The sequence below is a fragment of the Corvus brachyrhynchos genome, unplaced genomic scaffold (assembly GCF_000691975.1).
Source record: "Corvus brachyrhynchos isolate BGI_N302 unplaced genomic scaffold, ASM69197v1 scaffold398, whole genome shotgun sequence".
NCBI lineage: Eukaryota > Metazoa > Chordata > Aves > Passeriformes > Corvidae > Corvus > Corvus brachyrhynchos.
In genome coordinates, this window is record NW_008239780.1 from 866,768 (window position 1) to 878,145 (window position 11,378).

Consider the following 11,378-nt stretch of genomic DNA (forward strand, 5'->3'; position numbering starts at 1 on the left):
AGCCTTATAAACACCTGGGCTAGAGAACATGGCATTGAGTGGGTGTACCACATCCCTTACCATGCACCAGCTGCAGGCAAAGTGGAACGGTGCAATGGATTGTTGAAAACCACTTTGAAGGCACTGGGTGGGGGAACTTTCAAAAATTGGGAACAGAATCTAGCAAAGGCCACCTGGTTAGTTAACACCCGAGGTTCCACCAATAGAGCTGGTCCAGCCCAATCTGAATCCCTGCATACAACAGATGGAGATAAGGTCCCAGTAGTGCATGTCAGAGGTCTGTTAGGAAAGACTGTTTGGATTAATTCTGCCTCGAGTACAGACAAACCCATCCGTGGGGTTGTCTTTGCTCAGGGACCTGGTTGCACATGGTGGGTAATGCAGAAAGATGGCACAACACGTTGTGTACCACAGGGAGATCTGATTGTTGTGTGAAAACCACCTGTAGTGTGAAATGCCAGTATACCCCTGCTTGCTGATTGTCACTGTCACTGTTTGTACATAGCTGCATATATATATTTACATATGTATTAATGTGTGTGGAGAATTAGAATATCTTAGTTTGGACATTGAGCCAACAATATGGGATAAGGGGTGGAATGTCTTGGGGTGACCTTATGATGTGTATCCCATATCGCTGCCTATGCCCAGAAATTAATTATTGGCCTTTCTATGCCTCTGAACTGAGCCTGAGAGGGGGAAGAAAAAACTGAGCAAAACTTTCTCAAAGCAGTTTGAAACTTGTTCAAGGTCACATAAAGATAGCAGGTTTTTTTTCCAGCTGGGGCAGGGGGGAGCGAGGAAGCACCCGGCTGGCAGCTTTTCCAGTCAGCTTTTGGCCAGTTTTTTTGCAGTTCCTTGTTCTCTGGAGAGAGGCTGAGAGCTGAACTTTTCCTTCTCTGGAATTTCGGATTTTCTCCCTTTTCTACTGGACTGCCTGATTGCTGTAACATCAGAGCACATCGGGAGGACTTTCCACCGGGCACAGAGGGCCTGGCCCTGGGCCAAGCCCCAGCTCCGAGGAGACCAAAGGGAGGACTCGAACACTTTCCCAGGTTTTTCCTCTACAGCGAAAGATTTTACCATTTAACATTATTTTCCTTTCCCATGTGCTTGTTAAATAAATAGTTTTATCTTCTTCACTTTCCTTCGAGGAAAATTTATTTTTTTTCCCGAACCTGGTGGGGGGAGGGGTGGTTGTGCCTTCTCTCAGAGTATATATATATTTCTAAATTTGGCCAAACCGGAACATTCAGTAGTTTGTAATTTGCTGGATAGAGAGAGGTGCACAAAAAAAAGACTGAGGTTCTGTGTTCATTTGCGACAGGGCAGATGTGCTCCAATGCAAAGCCACCACTGGCAATGCTTCTATTTGATGTTATTGTTTCATTGAGGGTAAGGATTTGGAAAGAGAGGCCCCTTTGGCACTGTGACAAATGGTTTACCAGATCATGCTGTAAGTTTAAGTGTAGGTAACATAAAGGTTCTTTTACCTTATTGATCTTTATCTGATACCCTCTTCAATGTTATAAAATATGTCTATGCCAGAGTGACACAAAGAGTGGTGTTCTCTTGTGGTTCCTTATCTTTGGTTCCTTATCTTCAGTCTCTTATCTGAACATGCATTTGATTTTTCCCCTCTGAAATGCCCAATAATTTTAGAACTGAAAGAAAATCCTTCCAAATAAAAGGTCTTGGCCCCAGTAAATCCAGAAGTGAATGGTAAAATACTAAGGAATGGCAGCAAGTAATACATGAAGCTTGGAATATTGGGCCTAGAGCCAAAATATACAAGACTGTCAAAGACACAAGGTGGAAGAACAAGAAAGCCTTTGTCAGTTGCTATGGCACTTGGGGAAATTTGGAATCATTTTGTGTACTTTTATTGGCCAAGGGGCAAGGGATCCATGTCTTGTAGCTGTTCTCTGCATGTACTGTTTTGATTCAGAGTGTTACTACTGTGATCTTGAATAATCTGGAAGGCAGAAAAGGGCAGCCTGTTTACAGGCAAAGGGCCTGTGTGCTGATGTTCGTAAGGTGGCACCAGCACCATAGGGTGGACAGTGTGGGACATGTATAACCTCCGGATAGTTTAAGGAAAATATCAGGCCACAAGAATAAAATTTGAAGGCCAAAAGAACTCCAAGCCTGCAAATAACATACTCAAACAATATGGGACGTAGATTATTAAGTCTTTTCTAGGAAAATCTGCTTCTGATAGAATGGGACAAGGGAAGAAAAGCCAAGGTGTAGGCTCCTGAGAGTGAGCTATAAATGTGCTATAAAAAATGGGATAGCTGTGTGTGATTCTTTACTGTTCTTACTGGGCTGAACATGCATTAAATTAAGAAATCTGTGGGTTTGTAACACATCAAGCTGAAAGGTTATTTCTGTATACTGCAATAACCAGGTAAGAATGCAGTTACACATAGATGTATTATAAATACATGCTAATTGCTATCAGCAGTCGTGTTTTGAAGATCATGTATTTTTTAAGCATAACAAGCTGCTAAAATATCCTTACTAGTTATTTCTGCATCCTAGCATCCTTACTGGAAAAGCATTAGCAAAAAGGTATTCCATTTTAGGATTTCCACCAAGACTTTGAAAGCTCCTGGTAAAGGTGCAAGAGGGATGTGACAGACATTGCATAAAGCTCAGAATACTTATTGCCTTCTGCTTCCCAGGGAAGCAGTCACTCGGATTCCTGTAAAGGCAAAAAGCATAAAGAGTCTGGGATCTGTTATCAACCCTCTTGGGCAGAGCTGCAGTATAGAGTGCTCTGCTTAATATTGCTTATCACTAATTTTGTGCATGATAACTGAAGCATGAACAATATACAAGTGGGAAGCAAAGTAGATCTATGGCTGCACAGTCAAGCCTATCAAAATATATTGCTGAGCTCCTACAGTCAAACAGTTCTGCAGAATATCAGTTGAAACGGGATGTTCCAGCTCACTGGGTCTCCACTCACCCTATGCTTGTGCAGCCTCACCTGTAACAGCAAATAGCTATGCTCAAGGGCAGGATGCATTAAAAATTAGGAAGGGATGCTGGAGTGAACCTGAATGATATCGAAAACTGATGGGTTTTGTTACTTGCTATGTCTTACTGAGTTGTGAGGCGATGATGATGAAGTCACTGAGTCTTGCTGAAATCACTCACATGACTGAGGAGTGTATATTACTCTTAGAAATCTATATTTGCAAAGCCATGCTGTAGAGATTACCCTGGAGAAAATCCACTCTTTTCTGACTTTTCATTCTATGATAGAAGTAAGAGAGAAAATGATGGTGTTGCTCTGTGGTTTGTCTGTTTAAACAAGAAAGGTTCTCTCTTCTAAGCTTATCCTGTACAGAAAGAATCATCTGTGTATTTTGACCAATGTACAGGCAAACATTTTTTCTGAGAACATGGGATACAGGGTGGGATTTCCTGACAGTCCCTGCATCCTTCATGCACTTGTGTTAGCTGTGGGTTACAAACCTTACACTGGTGAACAGCCTGAAGATGCTGTCTGGTTTTAAAGCAGATCCTAAGGATCATTGTGATTTATTTCTGTTTCTTGTGTGAGAAAACACTAAGCAAAATGCCACAGGGAAAACAGTAATGTCTTGGTTTATAATAATGTGTCCAATGCATGATTTTATTTTTTACATGGTCACATGTAACTACAAACTATTTTTCTGGGAATTAATGCACAAATGCTACAATTACACTATTGTGACAAAACACATGCAGTTTATATTTCCCTGTTCTTTTAATGGCAGAAGTCTATGACTACTCTTATAGGAAGTAATTGAAAAGTTTACCTAGATGGAGTGTCTATTAATGTAACATTTTTCCTATTCATAATGCTAAGAAATATTCAAAAAGTTTCAAGGCTTGAGGACTGAGGTACAAAGGAGGCCCAGCAACAGTTTTAAAATTTAGACTTTTTCTTAGGAGGAGGGTGTTTTAATTCCAGCAAAAAAAGCTTATAGCAAGGAGAATATCACTGCGTGTTTACCTCACTTCCCTTTTTATTTGGTCCTGCAATTACAATTTTATCTGAGTGGATGGGTCCCAGCACCTCCTGAGAACCTTGGTAGGTAACTGGTGCTGCTTCCAGTAAGGTTGGAACTGGGCTACCATTGAAGTGTTAAATATTGGAAGAACAAAATCACAAGGCAAAGGGAAGAGGGGTGTTGTCTTGCTTTGGTATCTGCTTCAGTCAGTGCACTGTAACACCCATATGTCTTGCTGTGAGTAAAACATCATTTTGCCACTGGCAGATAATCTCCACAAAGATTCTTCCCTGCTGGCCAGTGGCTTGGGAATCCAGCTGGGGAATCCAGATGGGGAGAGAGTCCAGGCGGGATTGTTGTGAGCTCCCTGTGAAATCTGTTCAGTAAATGTGGTTCCACACCCAGAGTTGGTCTGGTTAAACAAGATCTCAGGATGTTCAGGTGTAGTGTTAGATAGCACATTTTCCCCCCAATTTTTTTTTCTCTTTTTATTCTAGAAATCAATGTTTTTATGATTAATCTTGATGCTAGTGACATATTTTTTTCCTCTTTAAATGTGCCCTTCTCATAATACTGAGGGCAATAACAAGCTGGTGCCAAGTGCAAGTCAAATAAATGGGTAATTGCTAAGGGAAAATACTAGAAACTGCTATAAAATAATATGCTATTAACAACATTTTATTTTGACCATAAATGGCAATAATTATTCTTTTATTGATATTTCAGAAGACTGGGACAGGTTATTGGGACAGGATGAGATGGGAAATTGTTCAATTTAACTTTACTTTCTTCACATTAGAAACTCTGGTGATGCTTTTTTCCTTTTTAAAGCACAATTTGTCATTTCTGTCCAAATAATTAGTTTGAGCAGTATGTAAATGCTCTTGTGATACCAGTTGCAACTTCATCATTCTAATAAGTGTATCTATAAACCAGCACACATGCATGGAAATAAACTTGTAGAGTAACTGGTAGTGCAAAAAACAATCCAAAGTAAGTTTCTAACAGAGCTCTGTAGGCCATGGCACCAATGTCATGCTTGGTGAAAATCCTATGTTTCTTAAACCATCTTGATAACCAGAATAAAATGATGGATTTGTTTACATTAATTAAACAAATTACCTAAATGTTGGATTATGAATACTCTTGTATCTTTGCTGTTTTTAATTTCTGTGTTATGAAAAGGCTTACAGCGCAAGAGATGTGTTGTGAAGAGGAAAGAATTAGAAAATACTTTGAAAATTGTAAAGAAAACATTCCATATAGTTCCTTTTTCCTAAGAGTGAAATTACAATGCACTTAAGAGAAAGAGAAATGTCAGTCAAAATAACAAAACAATATTAATAATGACCCCTAAAAGATTTGCAAGCAGGCAGGTTAATCTTTTTTTTTTTCAATACACCTATCTGAACTCCAGCACAAAGTAATTAATTACAGGTTCTGGTACAGAAATGCCTCACATATCATCTTTGGATGTCTGCCTTTTCATAACATACTAATTAGTCCTTTTTACACTGTGACTTTGTTAAAACGTGGGGGGGGGGTGGTAGAACAATGTTGACATTTGAAAGGGCTGGACTTACATTCCCTGATAATTCACTGGAGTAACACAAACTGCTTTTCTTAATTACCAGACAAAAGCAATACATTTTCCAAGCTGCCTTGCTGTACAGATGTATAAATAAGCCTTAGCTTATTTAACTGGTGTGTTTTTCATCTCTGAGTAGTTTGGGGATGTTTATTTACCTGGAAAAGCTGTTACATCCCACTGCTGCTGGTGACGGGCTGTGCTGACCCTGCCTGTTACAGAGGGACTGCACATGTCTTCCCTGACTTCAACCTTCCTTCTGATGTCCAGTTGCTCTCCTAGTCTGGGTAACTGAGTTTCTGTCCAGATCCTCCAGGATTAGAATCTTCCAGAATTAACAGAGTTTGGAGACTTGGCCAACTCATTCCCCTAACGCCTCTGACTCCACCTGTCCATGTGAAGTTTTCAACTGACATTTTCACTGAAAAAAAAATAAATTATCAATTTAACATTTGAAGTAGTGAAGTTTCTATAAAAAGGGAGGAAAGAGAATGTGTCATTTCCAACTTTTGAGAATGTCCACTCCTGAATGCTGAAGAATGTATGTTAACTGTGGAAACCTGATCTGAGATAACCTCAGTGCATTTTCCTATAGAGTGTTTCTACAGGCAGGGGGTTTATTTTTCATACTAGTTCCTGAAGGTGCTGAGATTTGTGTTTCACAAGTGTGATGAGTTCCTCTCTACCCAAAGTTAAGGGTGTTTTCTAGAAAGGGTGGGACTTTGCTGAGAGTCTGGTTGATTAGGTTTTATTCATCTAAGATGTAAAAAATAAGTCTTGTTAGATCTGGTGCTGCAGCTAGAGTTACATACATTGGACAAACACAAGACGAAGCTAAGAATGTTATCACTTCCAAAATAAAAGCTGAAAGAGAAATCCATAAATGATATTAAATCTATGAAGGCATTATGTGTTTATATAATATTAGATTTATTGCTGAAGTATAAATATTGCTTTAATTTTCTAAATTTCTTTAATTTCAGTTTATCTGCTAGATTTACAGACAACATTGAAAAATGTTTTATAAAATGGGTTTTGTTATGGCCTGAAGATGCAGCTTATCACAGGTAAGTAGAATATTGCATCGATCTCTGCTGTAGATAAGGAGACTGCTGGGGAGCAGCTGCCTTGTCACTTGAAAAAAATGCTGAGCACAATTCAAACATACTGGGGAATTTCATGTTTGTTTTGAACTGAGCTGTAAATAAAAGGGCAAACCCTGTGTTAGCAGGTACATGGGCAAGAGCAGTGTGCTGGGGAAAAGGAGAGAGTCTGAATATAGTGCTCAGGGTCTGCAAGGACCCCACGATTAGCTTTTGAGTGAGGAGGGGAGGCAGCTGCTGCACTGACCACCTCCTAAAGGCATGGACCTCATGGGCCTCTCACTCCCCAGTGCACACCAAGGGGCAGGGCAGCTTTGTTTGCTTCTGCCCCCATCCTGCCATGGTGCAGTGAGTGGGCACAGCACCCTTGGGAGCCTGTCCTCTAACCAGGGAGGGTGAGCCTGGTGAGCAGGGAGCACTCCTGGCAAAGGATGCTCCTTGCTAGGAATGTTATTTAAAGAGTATCAAGGGACTGAGCGAGTACATTTGTTTAGTGTGTTAGATGAAGAGCTATTACCAAAAATAAAGTACGTTGGCACATTGTGAAATGGTAGCACTTAAAAGATGAGCAGGATTTGTGTTCCAGAGAGTCATCATCAGGTACAAGTGCATGCATATGGTGTGCCCAAGTGGCTGCTTAGTCATTCAGGAGGAAAGTGGAGAAGATGGAATTACCCATAGCAAAGGAAGGCTTTGCCCAGCCCTTCTCCTTGCTGGGAGAGGCTGCAGTTCTTGGACAGCCCGTGGTCCTGCCTGGCAGGATGTTTAGTACTGCACATCTCCAGCACTGGTGGTGCTGTATGCAATTGGGAATAAGGTGTGGTGATGACACTCACCCTTTCCCCAGGAGCAGACACTGCTGGGGCGGACAGCGAGCACTACTAGAAATGAGTTGGGCATTCGATGAGTTCTTTTGTGTTCGATCACTGCAGTCAATATAATATAATACAATATAATATAATATAATATAATTAATATACTATATCCCCAAAACTTGCTTCTTGCTTCTTCTTCCTGTTTATCTTTCCTCTCAGTAAGCTCTTCCTCCTGTGGAATTCTGCTCCATGCAATTAAGGTGTAAGGCTTATCCTGTGCATGCTTCTTGGCTGGCTGCATGGTACACTTTCAGCAATCTTTTCTTTAAAATATATTAGTACAAATAGACAAACGATATCTCTAAGATCTTGGTCTACAGCAAAATGTAACATTTTTCCTTTAAAACTTCCAATGCCTCCATGTTCCCCGCCCTGCTGTTGTGGTACTTTCATCACCCACTGAGTATGAGCCAAAATATGGAGACTATTATGCAAATAGTTAAAGTGAATTGGATGGCTTGTTGTGTTTATTTATATAAACTCTAAATGCTGTCTGTGCACTGTAAGCTTCAGGGTGAACAGCCAGGCTCTGCTCCCACGGTGTGTGAGGAGTTCATGTTTGCAATAGCAATGTATCCCAAATTACAGGTGTACTCTGCACCCAGGCTGTGCTGCAACAAAGGAACTGGGGATACGGCCTCTGGTAAGGAAACAACGGCTGTGGAAGGATGTACTAAAAAAAGCTTTGTTTCAATAAATCCCTGTGGTTTTTTGTTGGGAATCGAGATGTTGGGCAAGAGAGAATTTTAGTCTGACCAAACATGGCCTGTTTTAAATGATAGTGCAGCCTTAGGAATATACAGTTTTACATTACAGATTTGTGCTTTGAAATTAAAACAAGATGTGTGGAAATACACATTGTCAACATGTCAGCCTAGCCGACACCTTTCAGCTGGCAATGAATACTGATTACCTTCTCCATGGCAGACAATTCTTCTATCTAATATCATTTCATTAAAACACAGCTGAAGTGAAAGTCTGGGTTCTAATTTTAAAGGAATTTCTTGGGTAAATCAGGCCAGAAACACATGCTTTCCTTAAAAACAAAAAACAAAAAACAAAAAACAAAAAACACACACAAAAAAAAAGGAGAAAATAATAGAAGAAAATATTTCATTTGAACATCAATGTTTTTCAAAAACTAAAGCAAGTCTAGGGAAGGAATAATTTCCTGGCTGCTGATGGAAGAGTAATGCCAGCTTCTGGGGGGATCAGTCAACACCCATTTATCATTACCTCTCCTATTGTGTTTTACATTTATGCTGTGTTGCTCTAAATGTGGTGTATTTGATGCCACAGGTGTAAGTACTAGTAACAAAGATTTTGTGATAATTTAAATCTTAGACACCTGAGTTACACCCGCAGGCTTCGAACAGATCTGTTCAAGTGAGAATTTCCATTTCACTGGAAGGTTGAGCACATTGAAATGTTTGAATTGGAAACATAACTGTTATCCTTTTTCAATCTGTTCATAATTGAAGCAGAGTACCCAGTTGCCCTGACCCTGAGGGGCCCCCCTACCTTGCCCTCTGGGCCTCCTTGCAGAACCCTGTGATCCTCATCGTGCCCACCCAAGGCCATGGCAGCTGGAGGCCATTGACTGGAAGATGTTCTTCAGGTGTTGTGTCCATGGGCTGTCCCCAGCAGCAGCCTGGGAAGGCCAGTTTTGCCAAAAGGCAGCAAATGACCTGCCAGGACATCTGTGGGTTTTTCATGGAAACTCCCAGGGCTTTGGCAGAAGTTTGCTAAACCTGAACTATTTCTATAAAACATCTGTTCTCATTGAACTTGTGAAAAATTTTTCTTGTCTCCCTGAAATTTTCTGCACTGTCTTCCTGAAGTTCTGTATGTTTCTGGTACACAAGAAAGTCTGATGTTTGTGATATCTGTCTTTAAACACTTACTTACAGCACCTCATGAATTAAGGCATTTAAAACCATGTTTCATCTTTGGAGAGGGGAGTCTTTTACCACTGTGTGAAACACATACGTTAAATTCTCCTTATCTCTGGGAACTTTGTCTAAGTGAAGAGTTGGAGCTTGAGACTTTGGTCCTTAATCCAATTTAATAAAACCCAGCCATTGTTTATTGGCTTCTTTTGTCAGTGAGGTGATGGGGGGCCATGTCCCAGATTGCCCTCTCTTATCTGACACCTCATATATTTTCCATTATCAGAACAAAATGGAAAAGAAAATCCTTTACAGATGCCTCTTTGAGTGCTTCAGAAATAAGATTTCAGCAGTGCTGAGATTTTTATGACAACATAATTAGAGCTTCCACCAGATTGTAAAAACTCAATTTGTAGAAAATTGTGTAAGCTGATTTAGGGTCAAATCCCAGACATCTTATTCAGGCTTTTCTCTGAATTTCCATTGATCTCAATGGCATAACTCAAGTTCTCTATTTCTAGAAAAGTATCTCCGTGCTTCTTTCCTTGCTGTTCCAATGAGCAATCTTCCTTCTTACAAAGTGTGTTTCAGAGACATATATTGAAAAGGTGTTACTGATGCAGTTAACAGAGCAAATAGGATCTGCTGTACTTGTGATGATGACTTTGACATTCATTTGATGCTACGAAGATATGAAGGTTAGCTCCAACTTCGATAATCTCTTGTAATGTAGCCTTGTGCCAACAAAGCCACAGGTGTGGACATAGAGATAAGATGATAATTTTGAGTCTATTTTGTGTTCTCTCTTATTTTTCTCACAGTTATGCTTTTAAAAGTTCAAATCTCTAGTAAATAGGATACTGAATCTGTGTTTTCTATCTCTTTTCCTTTCTAAAATGGTGTCATGGGGCTGTTTCTCAGCAAGTCCTGATCAAATTGGCTGAATTTACGAATACAAAGATGTGTTTTTCTACCTGCCAGCTTCATCTAACCTCACGCTTGCATCTGAAAGCCAGGCTGTATTTGATGTGATCTAGAGGACCACCTATAGAGGCCCACCATGGCAATAATGTTATGGAATCAGTTCAGTTAACTGAATTGCTCTTGTGGGGAGGATTATTAGTGTATATACCAGATGGAGGAGGTTCTTACTCTGCAATCTTGTTTGTAGGTCAAAAACCATGGGTAGGCCCCAGCAATGATTCCTGAATTATGTTCCCTTTCAAATCATCTAAAGAGGAAGTAGCATGAAAACTTGCTTTTCAAACATCAGATATTGGATTCCAAACTCATGTGAGTAATGTATCATTGAATATGAATTTTCTGAGATTTTTTAGAAAAATTTTGTTAGTCTCAGTAGTGTGTGGGGAGACACACTTCACATGATTATTACTATATTATAGTAATCCTGTACAGACTCCACCTGCCTCCAAGTCCCTGTGAGCTGCTGCAAACATGGGTGAAGCAATATTTCCACATAATGGAGTTTATAATCCTCATAGCATAATCATAGTAATCAATGGGTAGAAGAAAGTGAATACATCCCTTTTTACTCAGGAAGAGAATTGGAGGACAAAATCAAAACTGGGTTAAGGTCATACTGGTCACAGAAGAATATTAAGAAATCACCTGTGATTTTCTTTGCTGTTGTACAGAGGTCATTCTACCCAGCAGACTTCCCTCTGAAAACTACTAGAGAAGTGTTAGTTATTCCAGACCTTTGGTGAGGGTATCACCCTGGAAGGTTTGCAGACTGAGAGCTGTAGAACTGTTGCAGTGGGGATACTGCAACATGCATATATCAAACCAGGAGTCCCGTGGAAAGGAAATATATAGGACAGGCAGATTCTTGATAGCTGTTTCAGAGCGATGTTTATTTCTCCAGCCGCATGGCCGGGGCTCTGCCGAGGAACTGT

At 40.2% G+C, this 11,378-nt stretch overlaps 1 long non-coding RNA gene across 2 annotated transcripts in view; it reads left to right on the forward strand.

The window, feature by feature from the left end:
- The first annotated feature begins 1,015 nt into the window (after nt 1-1,015).
- Nucleotides 1,016-11,378, forward strand: part of LOC108448849 — a 73,628-nt gene continuing 63,265 nt past the window's right edge. For both annotated transcript variants that reach the window (XR_001864887.1, XR_001864888.1), the window contains exons 1-5: nt 1,016-1,055; nt 6,579-6,662; nt 8,162-8,216; nt 10,044-10,160; nt 10,634-10,755. This is a non-coding gene — a long non-coding RNA (uncharacterized LOC108448849). The remainder of the gene's footprint in view (nt 1,056-6,578; nt 6,663-8,161; nt 8,217-10,043; nt 10,161-10,633; nt 10,756-11,378) is intronic.